The sequence below is a fragment of the Emydura macquarii genome, unplaced genomic scaffold (genome assembly GCF_026122565.2).
Source record: "Emydura macquarii macquarii isolate MOO-44397 ecotype Brisbane River unplaced genomic scaffold, CSIRO-AGI_Emac_v2 contig_312, whole genome shotgun sequence".
Lineage (NCBI taxonomy): Eukaryota > Metazoa > Chordata > Testudines > Chelidae > Emydura > Emydura macquarii.
Genome location: NW_027130449.1, coordinates 7,843,565 through 7,857,042, shown reverse-complemented (window position 1 = coordinate 7,857,042; position 13,478 = coordinate 7,843,565). Strand labels below are relative to the sequence as shown.

Here is a 13,478-nt window from a genome sequence, read left to right as displayed (position 1 = left end):
TCTCTGTCTCACTTACTTTTTCCTCTTTATACCCCTCCTCTCCTTGTCTCCCCCATTACACACATACACATCTGTATCTAAGAGGCTATAAATCACTCATCCTCCACTTTCCCCGGATGGAGGTTTCTTTATTGTAGAGTTTATTCTTTACTATGACATTTTCCCAGTCTTAATGTGTGTCCAAATCCTGATGTCCTTACTATACTTTTACTCAGTCCCTTACTCAAGAACACTATTACTGAAGTCAATGGGAATCTGATGGAGCAATACAGTGAACAAGGATCTTAAGCTTTGCACCCTGCCAGCAAAAGTGCAGGGTGTTTAAAGTCTGCAGCAGACAAATGAGGCTACATTTCCAAAAGTAGTGAGAAAGTGCATCATGAACTTAACACATTGATGACCCCCAGCATCCCAACCGATTGCCCCATTCTGAAAAGCTGCTACATAAAAGGTTTTAGTAACCATGCCCTTTACCATTTAAAATTGTTTGTCACCCACTGGGGAATCGCTAACCATATTTCTGCCTGTAGGAACCTTAAGTGGGGATCAGGGATAGGAATAGGAATGTTTCACCCTTCTATAGCCTCCAGGCCACAGTTTTCAAAACCCCTTTACAAATTTTGTTCAACTAAATCTTACAATCCACCTGTGGATCCTTCAAATATTATTACAGATGGGAACACTGAGGTTCAAAGAGGTCGTTCTGTGTCAGAGTCCTGGTTCTTGGCTGGAAGCTTTTGCCAACTGTGAGCCAGTACATTGGCGCACTCACCCTCCAGCTCTTGCAAGATGTGACTGAGCATTCTGGTGCGCTCCCGCTAGCAACATTTGCAAGCTGTGAGCCAGCATCCTAGCATTCTAATCTGGAAGCACTCACAATTTCTGTGCTAGTGAACTGACATTTTCAGCGAGCAGAAACTCGCAGGTGAGATTGCAACAACAGCTGGCTATGATGGAAAAAATTACTAACCTCTGTAAACAACTTAGATGAGACTAACTGACTCATTCTTAACCACCTGCCAGTAGAGGTCATGTAGACTGTAAACATCTGGTCACACACTCCTTACAGTTCTCCAATAAAGGTCATGCAACCAGTCCAACAACTGGTCAGTTATTGGTTAATTATCTGCTTACAGTCTCAGGACTATGATGACCTGCTTCTCCTTCTACACCAAACCATAAGTTGGTACAGTAGCCCTACAGGCAAAAGAAGCATTTCTGCCAAAGTAACCATTTTGACTATTGTGCTTTCAGTATCAACTCAGGAAACAAGTATTGTCCAACAAAAGAGTGACTTTTGATAGGTCCTAGAGATACTTGTGGTGACCTTGGCCACTGCTATACCAAATATAGACACAGTGGGTAACATCTGCATTTGGAAACCATTTCTACGAATAGATTGCCTTTCACAGTCAATTATGGGTGGGGTTTTCAAAAGCATTTAAATATTTCTTAAGTGGCTTAGGAACACATTTCCCGCTGCCTTTCAACAGGACTTGTGTTCTAACGTAATCAAGCATTTCTAAAAATCCTATCCTGTGCTGATTATTAGGAGTATTGCCGACACGTTATGACTGACATGGGTCTCCTTCCTTAACTCTGTAGAATTGGGTTTACCACAGAATTAACTGTTGCCCCTACCTCAAATCCCATCCAGACACGAATACCCTTAACTCAAGCGTGATGGTGCTATTAACTCGAGTTGGCTGGCCTGATAGGAGGCATAAAGCTTGAGTGACCACAACTCATCAGCTGCTAACACAACCACATTGTGCAGCCTGAATGTTATTTCACAGTGTGGCCGCTCTCCTTATCTTGGTATTTCTAGTAACATGGCCATCATCACCATGCCATCTGTTAATCTTATGGACTTTTTGCTTCATTAGCAGTATATTTTATCATTTACATTTGATACAGACGGTTCACCATTAAGAAGTCTATATTTACCAGTCACTCCCATAGCATTACATGTCAGGTATTACTCTCTATATAGAGTAGGAGAAATCTGCAATATTGCAAAAACAATGAGAGTCCTGAAGCACCTTAAAGACTAACAAATTCCTTCAGGCATAAGCTTTCGTGGGCTGCAACCCACTTTGTCAGATGCATGAAATGGAAATCACAGATAGGAGGTATATATATACATTCAAGGGTAAGAAACAACAAGGGGGAGGGCAAGTGCTAACAAAGTCAATTTGTTAGTCAATTTGTTAGTCTTTAAGGTGCTACAGGACTCTTGTTGTTTTTGCTGTATACAGACTAAAACTTTGCAATATTGCAAACACCGCTATGTGGGAACAGTTGACAAATGTTGACTTTTTGATGTCTCCCACTTTAGGAGAGGTCCAGAATGACAAATTATTGTTAGCATCAAGACTTTGAATTACACATTATTGGAAAGATATGAATTCGTCTACTAAGGAATTGTGGTATGGTAAAACATGGACTGTCCTTGTAATGGAAAAGCTTTCACACGAAGTATGTACACAAGAGAAGCACTAAAAAGAAGATAGGTATTTAGAAATTTGGTCACCTTTGTTAGAGTACTTAGAAGAGGAAGGCTCCCCAGTCATCAAGCAAGTCAAGTTCTTTGAGTATTAACCTGATTTTGAATAGTAATGTTCAGTGTGGTATGTTAACTTTTTATTATAACCTTTCCTCAATAAAAAGTTAAAAATAATGTTTGTTGGCACTCAGAGTATAATTAAATATCTTACTATCATTAGTGTGTATCCTAATATTCCTAAGCAGAAAGTCCTTCATCCTTAACAAATAAATTGTAGAGCAGGGTGAAATTTTTCACATTTGTAAATAAAAATAAAATAAAATTCCACCTTTTTATTTGGGGGGGAGGAAACAATTCTCTCCAAATATTTGTTAAAGTTTGTAACTCGTTGTAGAGCTGGCTGCAAGTTTTCTAATTAACATGGGGAAAACTGAAGAAGAAAACAAAAACTCCTGACCACTTCTAGTAGACTAAAGATGATTTATTATACGGGACAATGTTCTCCCGTTAGCTGCATACATGAAGCTCCACTGACATCTGTGCAACACTAATAGTATATCCTGGAAGTTTGCAGAGGGTAACTGAGGGAAGAATTTAGCTGAAGTAATCAAAACATCCAAAAGAAACATGGGACTTCCACAGTCCCGGGGGCTAACACTACCCTTGTAGCACCACAAGAATTTTCAGTGCACAATTATCTCCCTCTTCATCTCTCTCTGTCTAAAACAAATTTATTACATTAAGTGCATACATGGACTTCCTGTGATTTAAAGCTTTAAAAGAGCCACTGTCACAGTCCTGTTCATATTTACAGATTCTTTCTCCCATCACCTTTACTGTTATTTATAGACCTGGCTGAATTTGTTCCAACTTCAACATTTCAATGAAATTTTGAAATTTAGGGGAACAAAATACGGAAACTCTTTGATTAGATTGTTCTGAAATCCCCCTGCCAACATTTTTCAACTATCTTAGAGCTGGTTGGATTTTTTTGGTTCTCAAAATTTCAGTGAAATTTCAAACACTGAAAAAGACGGGCAAGCAGAGGGGGAGAAGTATGTGATTTTACTTCCTTGTATTGACTAGCTCTATTATTTATTAAAACCCACCTGGGGAACTTGAAACTAAAATATGCTTATCATCTGACACCTGTCCAATATCCTATTTGAAATCAGTTGATGTTCTCAAGCCAGTTCCCTGTAGACAGGTGCGCATAGCAGAAAAAAAAAGACACACTTTTTACTAAATAACTGACCACCTCAGCAGAGAGCCCAGTAGTTGACTGTTGTCAATTTAATTCAGCAGACTAATGTATCACACCATAGCTCCTCATGATCCTTAACCCACACCCTTTTCCTCATCTCACCTATTCCCTTCCCCTGCTCCACCACTCCCATTTATTCGCCCAAATCCTCCTTCCCGCTCACCTTTTGTTCCCAGCCATACTCTACCGCCTCCCTTATTCTACTTCATCTCCTCCTAATCCAGCACCTGCGGCAGTAACTAGACATCCTAATTGTTCATTTAAAACCATCATTTTAAAACAGCAAAGATGAATGTACTTAAAAGTCATTTTAAAAAAGTAAGGAAAACCAACCAGAGAAGTATATAGCCAGCAAAAGCAAACACATGACTCTCTCTTTGGGCAAGGACTGCAGTAATCGGAGTGTGTGCAGTAATTAGCACAATGAAGTCCTGTTTTTGGTTAGTCTCTCAGTATTACCACAATACTGTCATTAATAATAACCCTCATCCTCTCTTCGTTCCTACATTCCTCCATCCTTTTCTGTCTGTTATCACTCTCTGTTATGCTGCAAATCCTTACTCATGCAAGTAGCCCTGATGAAGCCAATCGTGTCAGGATTACTCAAGTGAGTAAGACTATGTAGGACCAACCCTTAGACTACAAGCTCCTTGGGCAGGTACAAAGTCTGACACATTACATGTCTAACTTCAATCAGAGATGTGACTGCAGCATGTGTAGACATACCTGAGCTAGCTTTGATCTAGCTAGCTCCAATAACAATAGCAGTAAAGATGCAGCAGCACGGACTAGCTACTAAAGTACACTCCTGGGGTCCTGGGTGCACCTGTGCTGTCGTGGCGTCACTGGTATTGTTATGTGAGCTACCTAGATCAAAGCTAGCTCAGGCATGTCTACAACGCTGACTGCAGTAAAGACATCCCCTTAAAAAACAATGGAGACCAAATTATGCTTTCCCCACTAGAGGTGTGAGATTCCATGTTGGGGTTGAGGTACATTGGCAGGGCAGAGCTGGGGGGAGCTTTCTCTAGGGCTGCTCACGCTGGCTCTAGATTACCAGATCAGCACATGTTCCCAGCACTAAATTCTATTGTAAACACAGAAATAGGGTCGTTACCCTGTGAGATGAGAATGATGCAAGCACCTAGCAAGTGATTGGTTAATAAAAGAATGAATCTGACAATTCCAGTCATCTTAATTTGGTTATGAATAAAAATTTTTTTTTAAATCACTGTGTTTAGGGAAGAGATTTCTATGTCTCACACCTTGTTTTGATATCACTTTGGCTGAACTTTCTTTATCTGTAAATGTACCACAGGCATGTATGGAGGAAGAGGAGAAGAGACACATCATCATCAATTTTCCTCATTCTTCTTGCATTGTGTGCAATAAGGGTTAGGTAACTATTCAGACAAATAGCTCCAGGAAGGAGAAAGAGAAAATGGAAAGAACAAGAAAACTACCTGTGTTACTGCCTTGCTTTGGGTCTAACTGTTTTCCTCCCAAAATAACCTCTAAGGACAGCAACCCCCAGTGAAGGATCCTTACAAAATTTAAGTGCTTTTACAAGAAATTTTCATGCTTCATTTCTTTTCTCTTTCTAATTTATATTTTATTGATTCCCCGAAAATAAGAGAACCTCCCTATAAATAATAAAGCAACGAAAGAGAAGGAAAGGGAAAAGGAAAGCGACACCTAGGTTTCCTTACACTAGGAATTAAATTAAAGATTTCTAAAAAGTCAGACCAAATCTTTTTGAATTTGTCTGAGGTCCCTCTTCTCCAAAGCATTACCCTGTCCTTCGCTGCCAGGTTAGCCAAGTGGCTGTGCCAAGCTTCTGTCTCTGGAGGCAGTCTGCTGCTCCAGCTAAGCAATGTGCATTGTTTGGTTACAAGCAGTGCTCTGGAGACCCCCAGTGATATCACAGGGAGTTGTGTGCATGGAACAGGAGCAGAATATGGCCTGTAAGATCTCTTTGCCTAACGATTCCCCACCCACATCTAACTAACTATGACTCCAGTGCAGCCTCGCATTCACCTTGCTCTTTCTGTGTTAGGTTAGGTCTATGTCTGACCTTCGCACTGGTGAACGGGGATGGAGGGGTGCAAGAAGCCTGCTTGTTGTGCTCCACCCAGGAGTCCTCGTGCTCCCCAGAGCACAAGGTCAGCTTCCTGCTAGGCCCTTTTTGATTACAAGCCACTTCAAGCACACTGGAATGAGTGGAAGCAGGGCCAAGGGTTAAGGTAAAAGGGAGCAGAAGGCTCCCCTTATTCTATTAAAAGGATGATTCTTCCCCTCCCTAGCTTAAGGGACCAGTGCTCCCATGCAACTCTCCCTCCTCCCTGGTTGCTACAATGGGAGCTCCCTCTTCTGTTTCAATCCACTGAGGCACCAGTCTATGGAGCTGGTTGGCTGCAGAGCGTGGGCATGCTGCATCGCTCCAAGGGGTGGTGCTGCTCTTGCTCTGAGAGATAATATGTCTCATGGCACACAACACAACCTGGTGCTTCCCATGGGATGCCGCAACTCTGCACCACCCTCAAGGATGGGCTTCCCACAGCAAAACTGCTCCTTTCTGTTTAGTTTTGGTTTCGAGCAGAATCCTCAATCCGTTCTACCTTTAGGGAAAAATGTCTCCTCATAATCAGGAGTGAGCCGGCAGCAACACGCCAGAGCCAGATGCCCTTCCCACATCAGATGACTTAAGTCGGAGCTTTTGTTAATGTAATGTTAATGTCGGAGCTGTGTTGTTAATGTAATGAATGAATGAAAACTGGGGTTGTTATTTAACTCTTGCTCCTTCTGATGACTCCCTTGGAAAGAGAAGTAGTATACCTGTAAACAGCAGCTTGCGAAACCAAATAAAAGCACAGATTCACTCACAAGGCAACACAGGTTTCTGCTGATATCTGAATGTCACAACAACACAAATGTTAGGGACATGGGTCCCAATTCAGCAAGGTGCCTAAGCACATGAATATCCCACTGAGACCTACAGGACTACTCATGTGCCTAACGTTAGGCACATGCCTTGCTGAGATTCCAGTTCAGCAAATCATCTAAGCAGACAGAATCATAGAAATCACAGAAATGTGGGATTGGAAGGGACTTTGAGGAGTCATCTAGTCCAGCCCCCCTGAACTGAAGCAGGACCAAGTAAACCTAGATCATCCTGGACAGGTGTTTGTCCAACATGTTCTTAAAAAACTCCAGTGATGGGGATTCCACAATCTTCCTTGGAAATCTATTCCAGAGTTTAACTATTCTTACAGTCAGAAAATTTTTCCTGATATCTAAACTAAATCTCCCTTGCTGCATATTAAGTCCATTACTGCTTGTCCCACCTTCAGTGGACATGATCACACTTCTCCTTATAACAGCCCTTAACATATTTGAAAATGTATCAGGTCCTCCCTCAGTTTGCTTTTCTCAAGACTAAACATGCCCAGTTCTTTTAACCTTTTCTCATAGGTCAGGTATTCTAAACTTTTATCATTTTTGTTGCTTTCCTGTAGACTCTCTGCAATTTGTTCAAATCTTTCCTAAAGCATAGCACCCAGAACTGGGCACAATACTCCAGATGAGGCCGAACCAGTGCTGTGTAGAGCGGGACAATTATCTCTCGTCTTATGTACAAATACTTCTACTAATATACCCCAAAATATTACCCCTTTTTCAGCTGCATCCCACTGTTGACTCATATTCAATTTGTGATCCACTATAACCCCCAGACCTTTTTCAGCAGTACCACCACCTAATCAGTTATTCCCCATTTTGTAGCTATGCAGTCAAACTGAACATTTTGCAAGCAACCCAAAGGCTGAAGACTACTCCAAATAAATGAATGATAAATATATTAGTGGACATTGGGGTTAATTTGTGAGCTCAAAAGGAGTTCAAATTTGTAAGAAACATTATTCATAATTAATATATGGACGTATTATGTATTTGTATTGCAACAGTGCAACAAGGCCACAATCAGGGATTAGACCCCCATTGTGCTCAGTGTGGTATACACATGTAATGAAAAGACAGAATCCCTATAACTAGTCTCTGACATCATTTTATTGAAAATCACTATCACTATTTCCACAAGATAGATATTGCCCAAGCAGCATGGAGATCACTCAAATACTGCTACATGTAACAGGAGGGTGAACTTGTGGGTGGCATTTCTAAAGCAACATCTGCAACCCTAACTTCTTTCTACATTATCTTGTCTCAGCTGCAGGGTAGCCTGGTGAATTAAATATGGATTCTTATAAGTTCTATAAAAGTAGTGTTGTTTCCTCTGTGATTCTAAAGATTATGTGGATTCCTTCTCTTGAACTGGAATGGAATTCTAATAGTAGCTGGCTGTGCAGATGGGCTGGCAGAATATGCTTCCTGCTTCACTAAGGCTGGTCTATACACAGTTTTTGCACTGCTTCAACTATATTGGTTGGAAATCTGAATAGTTAAAAGATTACAACCCCATAATGCAGCTTTGCCAGTAGGGTTTATTCCTATACATTTAAGGGAACAAAATACATGAGTGTAAGTCACCTTTAAGCCGCTATAGTTGCATCCAGAGTAGAGGCTGTCCCAGTGTAACTATTTCAATAATAAAACCACACCCCAAATGAAAGAGGTAAGCTAGTACAAAAACCGTGGGTAAACCAAGTCTAAACGTTTTGGGTGCTCTGTTGATATATATGGTGGCTAATCTGCAATTTTAACACTGATCCTCAGGCAAAATGGTCACAATTTATAGAACACATTTCTTCCATCTCCTATTCTTTGCTTGCAAAACCTGCTAGGGTGGCGCAGATAAAATTCCAAACCATGAATAATTACTAAAAATCTTAGTCTGACCTTATCTTTGCAAATCTGTGGATGTCTCAATATGCAAGGACACTGAATCCTGATTTCCAGGTACCAGTTCTTACTTGTTCCTGAGTCCTCTGTTCATCATTCTTCCTGGCTCACAATTTCTATTCTGCAGGCCCCTCTGCACGAGTTTGATCCCATCATTCACTAATTAGGTTGATTTGTCCTTGCACCCTCTAGTTCCCAACTCAATCAGATCCCTAGCTGTCATTTTCCAATTTGCAAGTCCTTTCCCCCCTCATTTCCAGTCCCAAGTCTCTGGTTTTAGATCCATTTTGTTCTGTTTGTGTCCCCCAAGCTTCTAGTTCTCTAGTCCCTGGTGCCTATTTTAGGTCACAGTGTAATAAATTACAGGTCTGGACTCACTGGAGACGTTGAACAGAACATTACTTTGTGAATTATATATATTGTGACATCCCAGCTACTTATTGACATATGAAAGGGTTTATACTGTAGCTGTTCCCAATTAAAGGCCCAATCTTGTCTCACTTAACTAGGCCCTAAATAAAATGAGAATAAAAGCCCTTCCATTTATCCATCTGTATATTTATCTTATGCCATTCACCACATGATCCAAGGACCAGTTGAATCATGCTGAAGACAGGGAATTAGGAAACATGAACCAGGAATTAGGAAACTGGAAAGGAATCTGATTCAGTTTCAGAATATTAGTCATCATATTAAAAGGGACTCGACCCCCATTTTATTTGGAATTTGCTCTTGATTAATTACAGCATGGATTTAAACCTGCTCCTATAGAAATCAAGAAGTGATTCACTGTTGACTTCATTAGAACTACAGGCTGTATATTTTTAAGGGGTCAGTGTCAGTGATTTAGATTAGCAATTTTAATCTCCTATCATAATTCAGAACTCATGCTAGAGATCATGGTATTTAGAAGCATACAGAACCAGGCAATTCAGTAGTTTCCTGAATTATACCATTTAAAGGCCCCATTATTGAAATACTCAGCCTTACTACAAGACCAGTTTAGTCAGTTAGAAATGAACATATTTTTCAGAAAAAATATATTAAAATAAAAAGGAATCTTCCTCATATTTGATTTGATACTTAAAAAAAAAATTCTAGAATACCGGTGGGGGAGGGGGGAATGAGTCATTTCTTCTATTCTGGCCTGGTTAGAAATCATGCAAGCATTTTACACATTTTCTGCTGATTTCTATTTCCTCCACCAAATATCAGCTAACAAAAAAGTTACCATTGCTTTTGAATGATGGGAAATGAAGGTTATTTACCTGAAACGGGAAGTTCTTTTTGCTGTGTGGTCCCCATCCGCATTCCACATGTGGGTACACATGCACTCAAGTCTGGAAATTCTAACAAGCAGTGTCCTTTGGCCTGCAGATGCACAGTAGATCTTCTCATGCTCTCGACCGAGGGCATAATAGACAGTGCAGGCTGACGCCTCTTCAGTTCCTCTTCTTACCATGAAGCCAATAGGCTCTAAAGCAGAGAGGGTGGAGAGTTGGTGGTGGAATAGAGATGGGGACCATACATCTAGAAGAACTTCCAGTTACAGGTAAATAAACTCCATTTCTTCTTTGAGTGCTGGTCCCTACGTGTATTCACACGTGGGTCATTGTCAAGCACTGCTCAGACTGGGTGGTACTATGAGGAAGCCGACAGCAAAGATGCTTTCAGTACTGCAGTTCCCAATATTGCATCCGCAGCAGAGACCTGAGTTAGTGTGCAAGTCTAGCAAACATGTGGATGGAGCTCCAGATGGCTGCTTTGCATATACCTAGTATTGGAATGTCCTGCAGGGATGCTGTAGAGGCAGCTTGTGTCCTTGCGGAGTGTGGCCTGACTCTGTCAGGACAAGGTATGTTTATTAACCTGCAGCACTAGATGACGCACCCAAAAATCCGTTTAGAGACTCTCTGAAAGGATACTGCTTTACCTCGTGATCTTTTGCTGTGGCGAGAAAAAGTCTTGGTGATTTTCTGATAGGTTTGGTGCTTTGCAGGCAGTATACCAGGGCACAACTGATGTAGAGGGGATGAAGTCTTACTGCTTAGGTAGAAATGTGGGGTTTTGGAAGGAGGACAGGCAAGTGGATACTTTAGTTGACATGGAATTCAGAAATAACCTTGGGGAGGAACTTAGAATGGAGGCAAATGGAGACCTTTTCCCTGTGAAAAACCACAGAAGGCGGGTCTCCCAACTCACTCGCCCTCCTGGCCAAAGTGATAGCAAGTAAAAATGCAACTTTTGTGGAGAGGTGGGACGTGGAACATGTCACCAAGAGTTTAAATGGTGCTCAGGATGAAATTGAGCCCCCATTGAGGTGTAAGTCTGGCCACTGGTGGAAAGGTCCTGACTAGGTGCCTCATGAAATTTACTGCAGTTGGGTGGGTGATAACAGAAGTCCATCTGCCACTAATCTCTGTCAGTTGGACCCGCAGCAAGCCAATGTAAAGGCTTGTGTTTTTCAGAGACAGAAAATGACCAGAATATCTGGAAAAGGTTGATTATGCTGCACCCCAATCTAGAAACAGGGTGCTCCATTGAGCTAGGTAGCAAGTTCTAGTTGAACCTTTCCTACTTCGGGTACGACAGCCTGAATGGGTGCTGCACCTGAGCATTGTATTTCCAATGCCCATCCAAACACCAGGCCATGAGAGGGAGCCAGTCTGGATTGGGGAGTCTGATTCTGCCTCCCTCCTGAGTTAGGTGGTTTGGAAAGGAGCAGATCCTGACCAGGGGACAGGTCGACATTTTCAGGAGCTGTAGGAGCCAAAACTGCCTGGGCCAATTGTGTGGTAGGAGAATGACTCAGGCCCAGTTCTGATGGATCTTTCTCAGGACCTGTGGTAGTAGAGGAATGGGAGGAAAGGCATATCTGAGATCATTCATCCATGACAACAGAAGAGCATCACCATGGCCTATACCTCCCCTGGAGCAGTAGAGAGGAAGTTTTCTGTTCATTTGGGATGCAAAGAGATCCCATTGTGGTGTACTCCACTGACTGAATATTTCTCCAGGACAGAGTTGTGCATCTCCCACTCGTCGTCCACTGATTTATGATCGCGCCTGCTCAGGTTGTCTGTTAAAAGAGCACTGAGCACCTGGAAGGTATGGCTAGTGATGTGGTTTGTGGGGTGTTCCTTCCTGATGGTTGGAGATGAGACTCTTCCTGAAACACTGAAGTAATAACGTCCAGTGTAATAACGTCCCTCAGGAGGGCTGGGCCAGAGACAACAGGAGACATCGTATGTGCTGGTGTCTGGGGGCTTCTGATAGTTGGGATCAATGGTTCCAGCACATTTTAGGAGGTAGTATGATCCTTGGACGAGCAAGCTGGTACTGACAATGAGTCTGGACCCACACTCCTAGATGGAACCAGCAGGTGACAGTCCTTGTGTTTCAGAACACCTCTCCAGCCTGGGGTTTGCAGGGGTGCTGGTCCCTTAGAAGCCACACGTGAAGACTGAACTGCCCTTGATAGGCTCCTGGAGGGCGTGCATCTCTTGTGGACAGTTCTGGACAGGGATCGGTCCTTGGAACCATGAATGTGCACCTATTCTCATGGGAAGCCTTAGAGGAAGAGTCCTGGGGTTTAGGGGTGGCAGACTCCACTTCTAAGATCATGCTTGGGGGGGCGGGGTGCTGCTCATCTTTTGGGGCCAGTGTACGGGGGGGTCTCCTTGGCCTGGATCAGTGTGCACCCTCATATCTTTTTCCATAAGGTGTTTCCTTAGATGACGCTCACGAGCGACAAACACTGCACTTTGCACATATATGCATCTCATCCAAGCAATAGAGGCAGTGTTGGTGATCATCACTCACAGAGAAGGAGCAAGGGCAGGAGACAAAATTCTTGAACACCAGGATTCTGGGCATAGCCCCAGATCATGGGAAGGGAGTCCCCAGTAAGGGAAAAAACAAGCTATATTAACTAAACTATACTCATATAAAAGCTATGAAGTATAAAAACTATTTACAAATAAATTTACATGTTCTATCAGGAGAAAAATTGCAGAAATCTGTGGACAGAGGGATTCTGATTCTGGCCAGAAGTGGTATGAAGGAACTGAAGAGGTGTCAGCCCGCATTGCTTTTTATGCCCTCGGTCAGGAGCATAAGAAGATCTACTGCGCATGTGCAGACCGACAGACACTGCTTGTTAGAATTTCCAGACCTGGGTGCATAGCATACATGCATACCTATGTGCAGAATACAGATAGGGACCAGCACTTGAAGAAGAATCAGCAGGTATAAAAAGTTTCATAAATCTTCTCTCAGCACATGTGGTATTTCACTTGGAGACCTTGTAACTGCTGCAAGATAAATACTTTAAAAAAATTACCTTGTTCTGATAATTGCTTAGAAAGTCCTGGGCAGCAGTTGCCTTTCTTTTTTCTTTTTTACAACCGCAGGTTAAAAATAAGCACAAACAAACTCAATCTACACCAAGAATAGAAAAGTCAAAGTGCAAACTTTTAAAGGAGCTCTCTCTGTGCTATGATAAATACAATCCAAAGTTACTGAATATATAGCACCTATCATGTTGGTATTTGCATGGCATAGTCATGTTATTTTAGAGACCCCATGCAGATACATGTCAGATCATTGAAAGGGTAGTAAATGACAAATGCCCACAATCTCCCTGCTCCTCCACATGTTTTGAAGACACCTGGAAATCATTTACAGGTGGATGGTGCTGGAGAATCTCTGAAGGAAACTCATTGCATTTAACAAGGTGAATAATGTATCTGTTCCTCATTTGGGAGCAAACATTGCAAAGAAATAATTAGAAACTATTTGACCTGGAACCCACATGCCCATTACTGTGGTATTTTTCCACCTATTACGGGT

At 42.0% G+C, this 13,478-nt stretch overlaps 1 protein-coding gene across 2 annotated transcripts in view; it reads right to left on the bottom strand.

Annotated features, from left to right (window-relative positions):
• Window positions 1–13,478, bottom strand: part of LOC137163958 (uncharacterized protein CXorf65 homolog) — a 78,175-nt gene that overhangs the window by 8,782 nt on the left and 55,915 nt on the right. The gene's annotated exons all lie outside the window — the stretch shown is intronic.